Raw genomic sequence first — 11,600 nt, forward strand, 5'->3', positions numbered from 1 at the left:
GATCCCACCGACGATCTGCCCCAACAAACTTGAAGAGAACTCCGCCAGAAGTGTCGTGGTGGCCTTAGATCATCGATTCGGTGACTGACGAGACCGAAATCGAAGAGAGATAGAAGAGAGGTCGTAGGAGAGAGAGATGAGAGAGAGCAGTGTTGAATTTCTGAATTAATCCGAAGTTTTGCACTATTTATACTACGGGATTCGTCGACGAGCCACGTCACCTCTTTGACGAGTCCCGTAAAAAGTTCGTCGACGAATCTGCACCCTTATCAATGAATTTCAGACTTCCCAAAAATCCTCTCTTGGTATCTTCTTGCCGACAAGACGGGACATCGTCGACGAGTTCCTAAAGAACCTTCATCAACGAACCCCTGTGTTCGTCAACAAGGCCTAGGAAATTTCTTGGAATTATCACCTCCAAAATGCAATGTCGTCGATTGCCTCCTTCTATTACTATTTCCATTTTTCTCCCTCTTTATTATTTAAATACTATTATTCTTCGGGTCACTGCACTATGCGTTGATGCCTTGAGATACTGAGGCTGCAGGTGACTTCATAACAAGTATGATTATTGCTTTATCATATAAAACTGTTGTTTTATTTGACTCATGTGCCACCCATTCGTTTGTGTCATTCGGGTATGTCAAATCGACTGGAGTTGAAACACAGTTGTTAGATATAGATTTGTTAGTAGCCACGCCAACTGGATCAGTAGCGAGATATGGAAGGGTACTTAAAAACTATCCAATGGTCATTCAGAAGGAAATATTACCAGCCGATCTTGTAATATTGGACATATAAGGAATCGATATAATATTGGGCATGGACTGGCTGACAGCTAGCTATGCCAGCATTGATTGCCATCAAAAAGAGGTGATTTTCAGACCCCCAGGAAAGCAGGAATTCGGGTTTGTGGGATCATGTGTGCATGCCTCGCCATAGTTAGTGTTTGTTATTCAGGTCAAGAGGCTACTTCAAGGTCGTTGCCAGGGGTATGTTGCTTATATAAAGGAAATACCAGAGGAATAATTAAAACAAGTTGATATTCAATAGGCAGAGAATTTCCAAATATTTTTCTAGAGGAATTACCTGGTTTACCACCAGACCGATAGGTTGAATTTGTCGTAGATTTAGTACCAGGGTCGGCACCAATATTTAAAGCACCCTACAAAATGGCTCCAACTGAACTGAAAGAATTGAAAGACCAGTTCCAGAAGTTGTAGGATAAAGGGTTTATCAAGCCTAGAGTGTCGCCTTAGGGAGCACCAATCCGGTTCGTGAAGAAGAAAGACGGGACTATGAGAATATGCATTGATTATAGAGAGATAAAGAAAGTGACAGTCAAGAATAAATATCCTCTTCCCATAATTGATGATATATTTGATCAACTCCAGGGGACCCGAGTTTACTCCAAGATTGACCTTCGATCGGGATATCACCAGGTGAAAGTTAAAGTAGAGGATATTCTGAAGACAACATTCAGGACCAGATATGACCATTATGAATTTCTAGTTATGCCATTTGGTATGACTAATGCACCCGCGGCGTTTATGGATTTGATGAATCGGGTGTTCCACCAGTGCTTGGACAAATTTTTTGTGGTATTTATTGAAGATATACTAGTCTACTCGAAGAGCTTTGAAGAGCATGAAGATCATCTGAGATTAGTACTGCAGGTACTGAGAGAAAATAAGTTATGAGCTAAATTCAAGAAATGTGAATTCTGGCTGAGGCAGGTCACTTTCCTCAAATATGTGATTTCAGGGGATGGCATATCAGTAGATCCAAGCAAAATAAAAGTAGTGGTGAATTGGGTAAGACCGGGAAATGTTCAGGAGGTCAGAAGTTTCCTTGGTTTGGTAGGGTACTACTGGCATTTTGTGGATGGTTTTTCCAGAATATCAGGTCCATTGACAAAACTCATCAAGAAAAATGTGAAGTTCGAATGGACCAACGAGTGTGAACAGAGTTTTCAAGAGCTGAAACAAAGGCTTGTCTCTGCACCAGTGTTATCCATTCCATCAGGAGAGGATGAATTTGTTATATACAGTGACGTATCTCTGAAGAGACTCGGATGTGTGTTGATGCAGCACAGAAGGGTTATTGCATACGCTTCTCGACAACTGAAGGAGTATAAAAAGAACTACCCTACCTATGATTTGGAGTTAGCTACAGTGGTTTATACGCTGAAAATCTGGAGAAACTATCTCTACAGAGGTAGGTGTGAAATTTTTACTGACCATACGAGCCTGAAGTATTTTTTCATGCAAAAAGAATTAAATATGAGGCAAAGGAGATGGCTAGAACTTATAAAATATTGTGATTGCACCATCAGTTACCACCTGGGGAAAACAAACGTGGTGGCTGATGCTTTAAGCTGGAAATCAATGGGAGCAGCACTATTAGCAGTGGAAATTCAGCATTCGATTCAGATGAATTTGGAAAGGCTCAATGTAGAGTTAGTAGAGGGTGAGCACCAAGCATTTATTGCCAACTTGGTACTACAACCTACCTTGCAGGAGAGGATTATAGCTGCCTAAAGGAATGATCCAGAATTGGAAGAACTAATGGATAAAGTGTAGAGCGGAGAGGGAGAGGAATTTAATATTTTAGATGATGGAACTCTGAGATTTCAAACCAGGTTGTGTATACCTACAGATCTTGAAATTAAGAGGACCATCCTAGAGGAGGTGCACAGATCTCTTTACACGGTACATCCCGGGAGCACTAAAATGTATTGGGACCTTCGGGAGTCTTTTTGGTGGAGCGGTATGAAGAGAGAGATAGTAGAGTTTGTGGAGCAATTTTGACGTGCCAGCGGGTAAAGGCTGAGCACTAGAGACCGATGGGACAGTTGCAGCCACTCCACATTCCTAAGTGGAAGTGGGATCATATATTCATGGATTTTGTTACAGGGTTACCGCCAACGTTGCATGGGCAAAACGCCATTTCGGTGATTGTAGACTGGCTGACGAAGACTACTTATTTTCTTCCTATTAAAGTTAACCATTCCATAAGCAAGCTAGCGAAACTATATATTCAGGCAATGGTTCGACCTCATGGTGTGCCGCTATCTATAGTTTTAGATCGAGACCCATGATTTACGTCAAGATTTTAGAGGAGTTTACAAGAAGCTTTGGGGTCTCAGTTATCCTTTAGCACAGCATTTCATCCTCAAATGGAAGGGTAGATAGAGAGGACGATCCAGATACTAGAAGATATGCTCCGAGTATGCGTGTTGGATTTTAGGGGTAGTGGGACCCAGTATATGCCCCTGGTTGAGTTCGCTTATAACAACAACTAGTAGGCCAACATCAGGATGGCACCTTACGAGAAATTATATGGTAGGAGGTGTCGTTCTCTACTATACTAGGATGAAATGGGTGAAAGGTGAGTTTTGGGACCAGAATTGGTGCAGTAGGCGTATGATAAAGTTTGACTTATTAAAGATAGAATCAGTGCAGCTCATAGTCAATAGAAAAGCTACGCAGATACTCGCCACCGAAAGTTGGAGTTTGATGTAGGAGATCAGGTATTTTTTAGAGTAACACTGCTGAGAGGAGCTATGAGGTTTAGAGTCCTAGGTTTATTGGTCCACACGAGATACTTGAGAGAGTGGGTTTAGTCGCTTACAGGCTAGCTTTACCACCAGCTCTATCCAGAATTTATGACGTATTCCATGTTTTCATGTTGAGGAAATACGTCCCAGATCCCTCCCACATGATCAGCTATGAGGAGATAAAGCTTAGAGATACTTTAGCATATGAGGAAACACCAGTGTAGATTTTAGATAGAAAAGAACAAGAGTTGCGCACCAAGAAAATTCCACTAGTAAAAGACCTATGGAGGAATCACGCAGTAGAGGAAGCGTCGTGGGAACTCGAGGAGGAAATATGACAAAAGTACCCATGTAGAGACCTGAACCAAGAAATAAGGAACATAAATAAGAAAAGGGAAAAAAGGTAATTTTAGCAGGCTTCGTCAACGAAGCCAACGTACTTGTCGACGAAGGCCCTTATATAGTTCATCGCCAAAATTTAGAGTCTCGACGACGAAGAGATCTAGAACGGCTAGAAAATATTAGGCTAGGGTTCGTCGACGAAGGAAAAGGTTCGTCAACGAACAGACTTATGTGGTTCGTCGATGAAGGCGCCGCTTCGTCAACGAATTTGACCGGGTCAAGGGGGCTATAAAAAGGATTTTTGTTTGCTTCTTCATTAAGAAATCAAAATCTCTCCCACTCTCTCTAGAACCAACGCATACTCTCTCTCTCTCTCTCTCTCTTCGATCCTTGTCGTTGGTTGCTCGTCTCGATGATCGGAAGTTACTACGAGGATCAAGAAGCAAATATCTACAATACTAGCGGAGTAGATTTTTGATCTCATGAAAAGTTTGGATTCGGTTTTTTTGAGCATCTCGTTTATTTTCAGGAAATAGGTAAGGGGATTAAGTTAATTCAGCTTTTTTTTTTTTTTTTATGAAATTGAGTCGTTTGAAATGTCTATGAAGTAAGTATATTCAGGTTTTCAGTTAAAGTTTCTAAGTCCAACCATTTAAAAGATTCGTTTTCAAATCTAGGATATATGTTATGGTATTTTTAGTACAAACGAACGGTGGGAAGCTTGGTTTTGTGATTGAAACTATTTATGCTATGTTTTCATGGTTGCCTACGGGCTATGTTTTGAAATACTAGAAACTGTGTGGTAAGTGAACAGTATGTACATAATATTTTATAACCGAAATGATGAATGTTTTGTGAAATACTGGAACTACTTGTGAAATACAGGATGATGTTTATGGCCGCAAAGGCCAAATATATGTTTAACGACTGTGATCCGAGTATGATATGATGGCTGAGGGCCGAAAGTTTATATGACAGGTTTTTATGAAATGAATATGAAATATGGTTTTATTACTTAAATTGCACGATATGCTTTAAGAACCCTGATAGACCATTATGTTAGGAGCACGATACCTTTGCTAGGAATTATATATGTGGCTATGTGCACCCACGCTGTACTGCAAGAGTGGTATGGGTGGTTTCAGCCGATTAGCCTTAGTAGAGGGTGTACTTTACCTGAAAGCCCGAATTTTCAGGATATGGTAGGGCAATTGAAGCACGAAAAAAATTGCGGATGCCTGTGTGGACAGTGTTAGACATGTATGTATGTTTGACTTTATCTGGGTTGATCACCCCAGGCTTAGTCCAGCCTTTGGGCAGCACAACACTGACCACGGAGGTTTATACATGGCATTAGTCTCAGGGAGTGTCTTTTATGCATATCTATATATTTATGTAAATGATGTTATGTGATTAATGAACTATTTATGTCAGGAAAATGAATCAAGTATTTCCAACCATTTAAGTACGTATGATGTAAAGATAGCTATTTTTGGTTACATAAAGAATGGACGTTTTTTCTGTAAACTATAATGCATGCTGCCCACATAGTGATATTAACTTAATCATTCTTACTGAGAAGTGTCTCGCCCCAATATACAAACCATCTTTTCAGGAAATAAGAGGTATCGTGCTTAGCAGCATAAGGGGGTGGAAGTTAGAATAGTTTTTTTTTTTTTGTGAAGATCTATATGATCTCAGGTGTATGTAAGTATGTTGTAAGTTAATGGAAATGTATTATGGTTGTATGGACCGAACTAGTTGATCTATATGATCTCAGGTGTATGTAAGTATGTTGTAAGTTAATGGAAATGTATTATGGTTGTATGGACCGAACTAGTTGTCTAGTTTTAGGTCGGATTGTAATATGGATGTTTGCAAACTTATATTTACGAAAGAACTTCAAACTCTGGTAATGTATGCATTGGAGATTGTTGTATTACTTCCGCTGTATGTTTATTGTTATGAGATGGTATTAGGTACACAAACGTCACATAAGTAGCACCCCAAGCCCGCAAGGGGTTCGGGGCATTACAAGTGGTATCAGAGCCTAGGTTTGCTAGGTTCTGCAAACTTTGTTAGTGATAATTACTAGAGTATAGGTTAAGATAAGTTAAGGATAAGAATGGGTAAGTTAGGTCAGGGTTTAGTCTGGAAGCTCTGGGACGATGGTCTTTGGACGGTCTTCTGTGCTTTTCCTAGAATGACGATTTCAGGAAAACCATGGTAAATCCATCGATGGTATTGGTTCTAGGTGGAAGGACTGGGCTTAAGAATTTAGGTTGAGAACGATAGGATGGAAAAGTATGTTTGTTGTGTCATCGTTATGATTAGGGACCGATACCTTGGTAGTTTTGCAGTAGAAATGTATAAGTGATTCCTTTAACTACAAACTTATATGTTTCAACTATTAGTTATTCCATATTTGCATCAACCATTATAAATGTGGAATATCTAAGTCGGTTTCTATCCTATCTTTAGGATGGATCCTAGGGGAAAGGAAGTTATGACTGAAGGGGACAATCATGTGGATACGTCCAACGAGGATGATATTGATGCTTTGGTCTTGCTGCGTAGTAAAGCATGGCAGGCTAAGAAAGAATATCGGAGGGATTCTTGGGAATGAAGTTAGTCAGCGATTGATAGAGGTTGCATATTTCAATAGTTTTCTCGGACGAATCCACCAACATTCTCGAGAGGACCAAACCCGATTGCGGCGGAAGACTGGATTCAGGAGATGGAGGAACTGTTGGATGCGCTAGAATGCATAGAGGAGCAGAAGGTCCATTTGCTACCTTCAAACTTGTGAGGGAGGCAAAAAGGTGGTGGAGATCGGCTAGGCTGGTGGAGGAGCAGCGTCCAGGGTATGTATCTGTTACCTGGAGCTATTTCAAGGAGATCTTCTTCAATAGGTACTTCCCCATTGCCACTCGGGAGGTAAAGGCTGGGGAGTTCTTACGTCTGACCTAGGGGTCCATGGTTGTACAATGGTACACAACCCAATTTGTGGAGCTGTCCCGATTCGGTCCACATATGGTTCCGGATAAGCCAAAGAAGGCTCGAATGTTTGAGATAGGACTGAGATAGGCAATACGTGCGCAGGTGGCAACGTTATTGGTCCAGAGCTTTACTGAGCTGGTGGACAGAGCCATGGAGGCGGAGGCCAGTATTCAGGAAGGGGAGAGGGGGGCGAACTAAAAGAAGAGGCCTTGGTCTCATGGGTTTTAATCTAGCTCCAGCCAGAATACATGGAAGCAGCCTAGTAGTTCATCAGGCCAACGGCAGGTGTTGAGATCTCGAGCCTCGCAGGGGAGTTCTCAGAGTGCCACTTGTCCTAGATTTCATAAGAAGCATTGAGGCGAGTGTAGGGTTGGAACGGCTGTTGCAACCGCTGTGGTGTAGCAGGGCACTAGATGCGGGACTGTCCTGTGACATTGAATTAAACACCTCAATAGTAGCAGTATGGGAGAGGGAATCAGGCACCCTGAGGTGGTCACCAAGGGAATACAACCCAAGCACGGGTGTACTTTATGATGTCAGGTGACGCCAAGCACGCAGGAGATGTAGTTACAGGTATTATTTATATGTTTTTCAATAAAGCTAATGTGCTCTTTGATTCAAGTGCAACTCACTCGTTTGTGTCTCGAGGGCTTGTTAAAATGTGGGAGTAAAGACTCAGTTGTTAGGAGTCGAGCTATGTGTAGTCATGCCGATGGGGTCGGTTATTGTATGCGGTAAAGTGGTCAGGGACTACCTGTAAAAACCCGAGAAATTAATCAGGGCCTCGTCGATGAACACAGGGGATTCGTTGATGAGGATACATGAGGATCTCATTGACAAAGACACGTCTCGTCGACGAGAAGATACCGAGAGGGGATTTTTAGAAGTATGAAATTCGTCGATGATGGGTGCAGGCTTGTTGACGAATTTTCTTCAGAACTCGTCGACGGGATGATGTGTCTCATCGATGAACCTAGGCCTATAAGTACTTCTAAAATCGGATCTTGACTGAATTTTTAGTGCAAATTCACCCTCTCTCTCTCGCTCTCTCTCTCTCTAAAATGCTTCCCTCATCTTCTCTCTTCGATCCCGACTCCATTTCTCACCGGATCGAAGATCTGAGGCCACCACAACGCTCATGGTGAAGTTTTCTGCAAGTCTGCTAGAGCTGATCGTTGGTGGAGTTGGTTTGAAATTCATCCCAATTTCAGGTTAAGGCAATTTATTTAGTATTTGTTTTCCCTACAGTTATAAGAAATGTAGTATGCAAAGAAATATTGATGTTTGAATCTGGGGGATATTGTTTTCAGGGTGTTAAGCAAGAAACTCTGCAGGTATAAAGCCAGGATATAGTAGGGACTTTTCACAATTTAGGTAAGGGAAATATGCTGTGCTATAGATTTCTAATATGTATATATCAGAGGATTTTGAATGTGTACTTACAAGCATGTAGATTAGATTATTTTTTTCAGAATATCATGAATACTATTTTTACAGCAGAATTACAGAAACGGGGCATGAGATTTTAATTATATAGTAGTGTGGCCTAAGTTTATTATAGTTTATTATGTTGATAGCAAAATTTTACAGATATCTAGATATACAGTTTATTAACAGAAAGCATGATTTACAGTATTACTCAGAGTAACATGATTCTAAACGATAACACTCAGACATATATTTCAGATACTATATACAGATATTACATATAGATATAACGGATAGTGCAAATAGATATTACAGATATTATACACAGATATTGCAGATAATACAGACAGTTTATACAGACAGATTATAGAGTCAGATAAACAGTTATAGTATCAAGATGCTACAGTTATGTTATTTAGATATTACTATATTTACAGTATATAATTATAGCATTATGGTTGTTTTGAAATCATCTTAAAAGCAGCAAGATAAGTATATTTGTATATATAGTATTACAAAGTATCAGATCTTTGTGGATATTACAGACAGCAAAGTATGGTATCGTTACTATTTCAGACATGTGCAACCACATAACTTAGATAGTATGTGGATTCCGTCTAACCATGCGAGGAGAGACTACAGTCTCCCTAACATTAGGTGTAGATGTATTTTGGTGTGTAGAGGTTGCTTTGGTGCTACCCTTGCTGAGAGGGTAGGTGTATTTTGGTGCTAGTGAGTTGGGGTAGATCCTAGGTTTTTGATTTTGTCACTGGGGGTTTTGTGTTGTAAATATACTTCCGAATATTATAGTTTGCTGATATTGTACATATGGCAATTTAATGTTTCTTGTCACCACTGCTTAGGTGTAGATGTAAATACAATATTTCCTCAGTGCTCCTTTAAGCCTGAGGTATTCTCAGTAGTATTTCAGACAGATGATATTTATATTATATGTATATAGATGGAAAAAAAAATGTTTACAAAATAGCAGGTGGTTACAATTTGGTATCAGAGCCTAGGTGGCTAGGTTCTGTAGACTCTAGAATGCGGCGGAAACAATACCAAAAAGTAGGAAAAGAGTTTGAGGTTTTGTTCTGTGGTTTGAATACAGGGTTTTCGTGGTGGTTTCTGTGTTTTTCCTAGGGTGACGATTTCAGGAAAACCATAGTAAACTACTGACGATTCGTGTGTTTGGGTTGCAAGATTGGATTTTGGGGTAAGAACAGGGGAGTTCTTATAGAGAAACTGGAGTTTCAGTTGAATGAATAAATTAGATTTGTGTGAGAATAGGATTTTGAAACGATGTTCTATGTATTTTAAGGATGGATCCAGGGAGTAGTGGTACAGATGCTGGAGGAGATAGACCACGATCCTCCAGTATGGGAGGTGGAGATATAGATGACGTATTACGCAACGTCACTCAGCAGGTGATGGTTGAGATGGCTAGGAGCGGAGGAGAGCGTGGCTGCATGATCAAGCAGTTTACGCAGATGAAGCCTCCTTCTTTTGCTGGAGGACCTGACCCGATTGAAGTTGAGAATTATGTTCAGGATGTTGAGGAGATTTTAGCAGTACTGGCATGTACAGACGAGCAAAAAATGGCATTTGCAACGTTTAAACTGATAGGAGAAGCAAAGCGCTGGTGGAGATCAGCGCGGATGATTGAGAAGCAAATGTCGTATCTAGTGCCAGTGTTGTGGAGTCGGTTTAAGGAATTATTCTTCGAGCGATATTTCCCTGCTATTTTTCAAAGCGCGAAGGTAACAGAATTCCTACATTTGACTTAGGGGTTGATGACAGTGACACAGTATGCTGCACGATTTGTTGAATTGTACCGTTTTGCCCCATATCTGGCACCAGACGAAGAGAAAAAGGCAAGGAAGTTTGAAGAAGGTCTAAAGCAGAGTTTATTCAAGCAAGTTATCGGCTTTCGGGCTCAGATGCTTGCAGAGGTGGTGGATAGAGTTGGTATTATTTAGAATGGTATGCAGAGGAGTGTTGCAGCTCGGAGTCAACGTAAAAGGTCCGCACCTCAAGATTTTCAGGCGAGCTCTAGCCGAGGGACATGGAGAGGAGACCGTTATGGAGGTGGTTAGGGATGGATGGCAGGCCACGGTGGTTCTCAGGGTGGACAAGTGGTTCCTACTTATCCTAGATGTGGCCGTAGATATCCAGGTGAATGTAGGATGGGAGAGGACATTTGCTACCAATGCGGGAGACCTGGGCACAGATCTTGGTCGTGTTAGGGATTGCCACCTCAGGAACCAGCTCTCAAACCATATCAGCGTGGTTATTAGGCACCCTGTGGAGGCTAGCAAAGGAATATTGCACCGGCGAGAGTGTACGCGTTGACGTCGATGCAGCTGGAGACGTAGTTACAGGTACCCTTACTACTTTCTCATATACAACTGTTGTTTTATTTGCTACAGGTGTCACCCACTCTTTTGTTTCTTCGATGTATGCTAAATTAACGGGGTTTGAGGCACGGTTGTTGGATATTGGGTTAGCTGTAGCTATGCCGACTGGGTCAATAGTGAGATGTAGGAGGGTACTTAGGGACTTTCCAGTGACTATTCAGGGGAAATTATTACTAGCTGATTCGGTGATATTAGATATGCAGGGCTTTGATATAATTCTGGGTATGGATTGGTTGGCAATTAATCACGCTAGTATTGACTGTTATTTGAAAGAAGTGATTTTCAAACCTCCGAGTGAACCAGAATACATATTGCTTGGTTCACGGGTACGTTCTTCGTCGCAGCTTATATCAGCTACTCTAGTAATAAAATTGATTCAAGAAGGCTGCCAAGGATTTGTTGCCTACATTAAGGAATTTTCAAAAGAAGAACTGAAACAAGCTGATATCCCTATGGTCAGAGAATTTTCAGACGTATTTCCAGAAAAATTACCTAACTTGCCACCAGACCGTGAAGTTAAGTTTACTATGGATCTCCTACCAGAGTCGGCACCAGTATCCAAAGCTCCTTACCGAATGACCCCAGTCGAGTTAAAAGAATTAAAAGATCAATTGCAAGAATTGATGGATAAGGAATTTATCAGGCCTAGCGTGTCGCCTTGGAGAGCGCCAGTTTATTTGTGAAGAAGAATGATGGGGCCATAAGGATGTGTATAGATTACAGGGAGATAAATAAACTGACAGTTAAGAATAAATATCCTCTTCCTAGGATCAATGACTTGTTTGATCAACTCCAGGGAACCCAGGTCTATTCTAAAATCGATCTGCGGTCAGATTATCATTAGGTGAGAGTAA

Source organism: Malania oleifera, chromosome 7 (assembly GCF_029873635.1).
Source record: "Malania oleifera isolate guangnan ecotype guangnan chromosome 7, ASM2987363v1, whole genome shotgun sequence".
Classification (NCBI taxonomy): Eukaryota; Viridiplantae; Streptophyta; class Magnoliopsida; order Santalales; family Ximeniaceae; genus Malania; species Malania oleifera.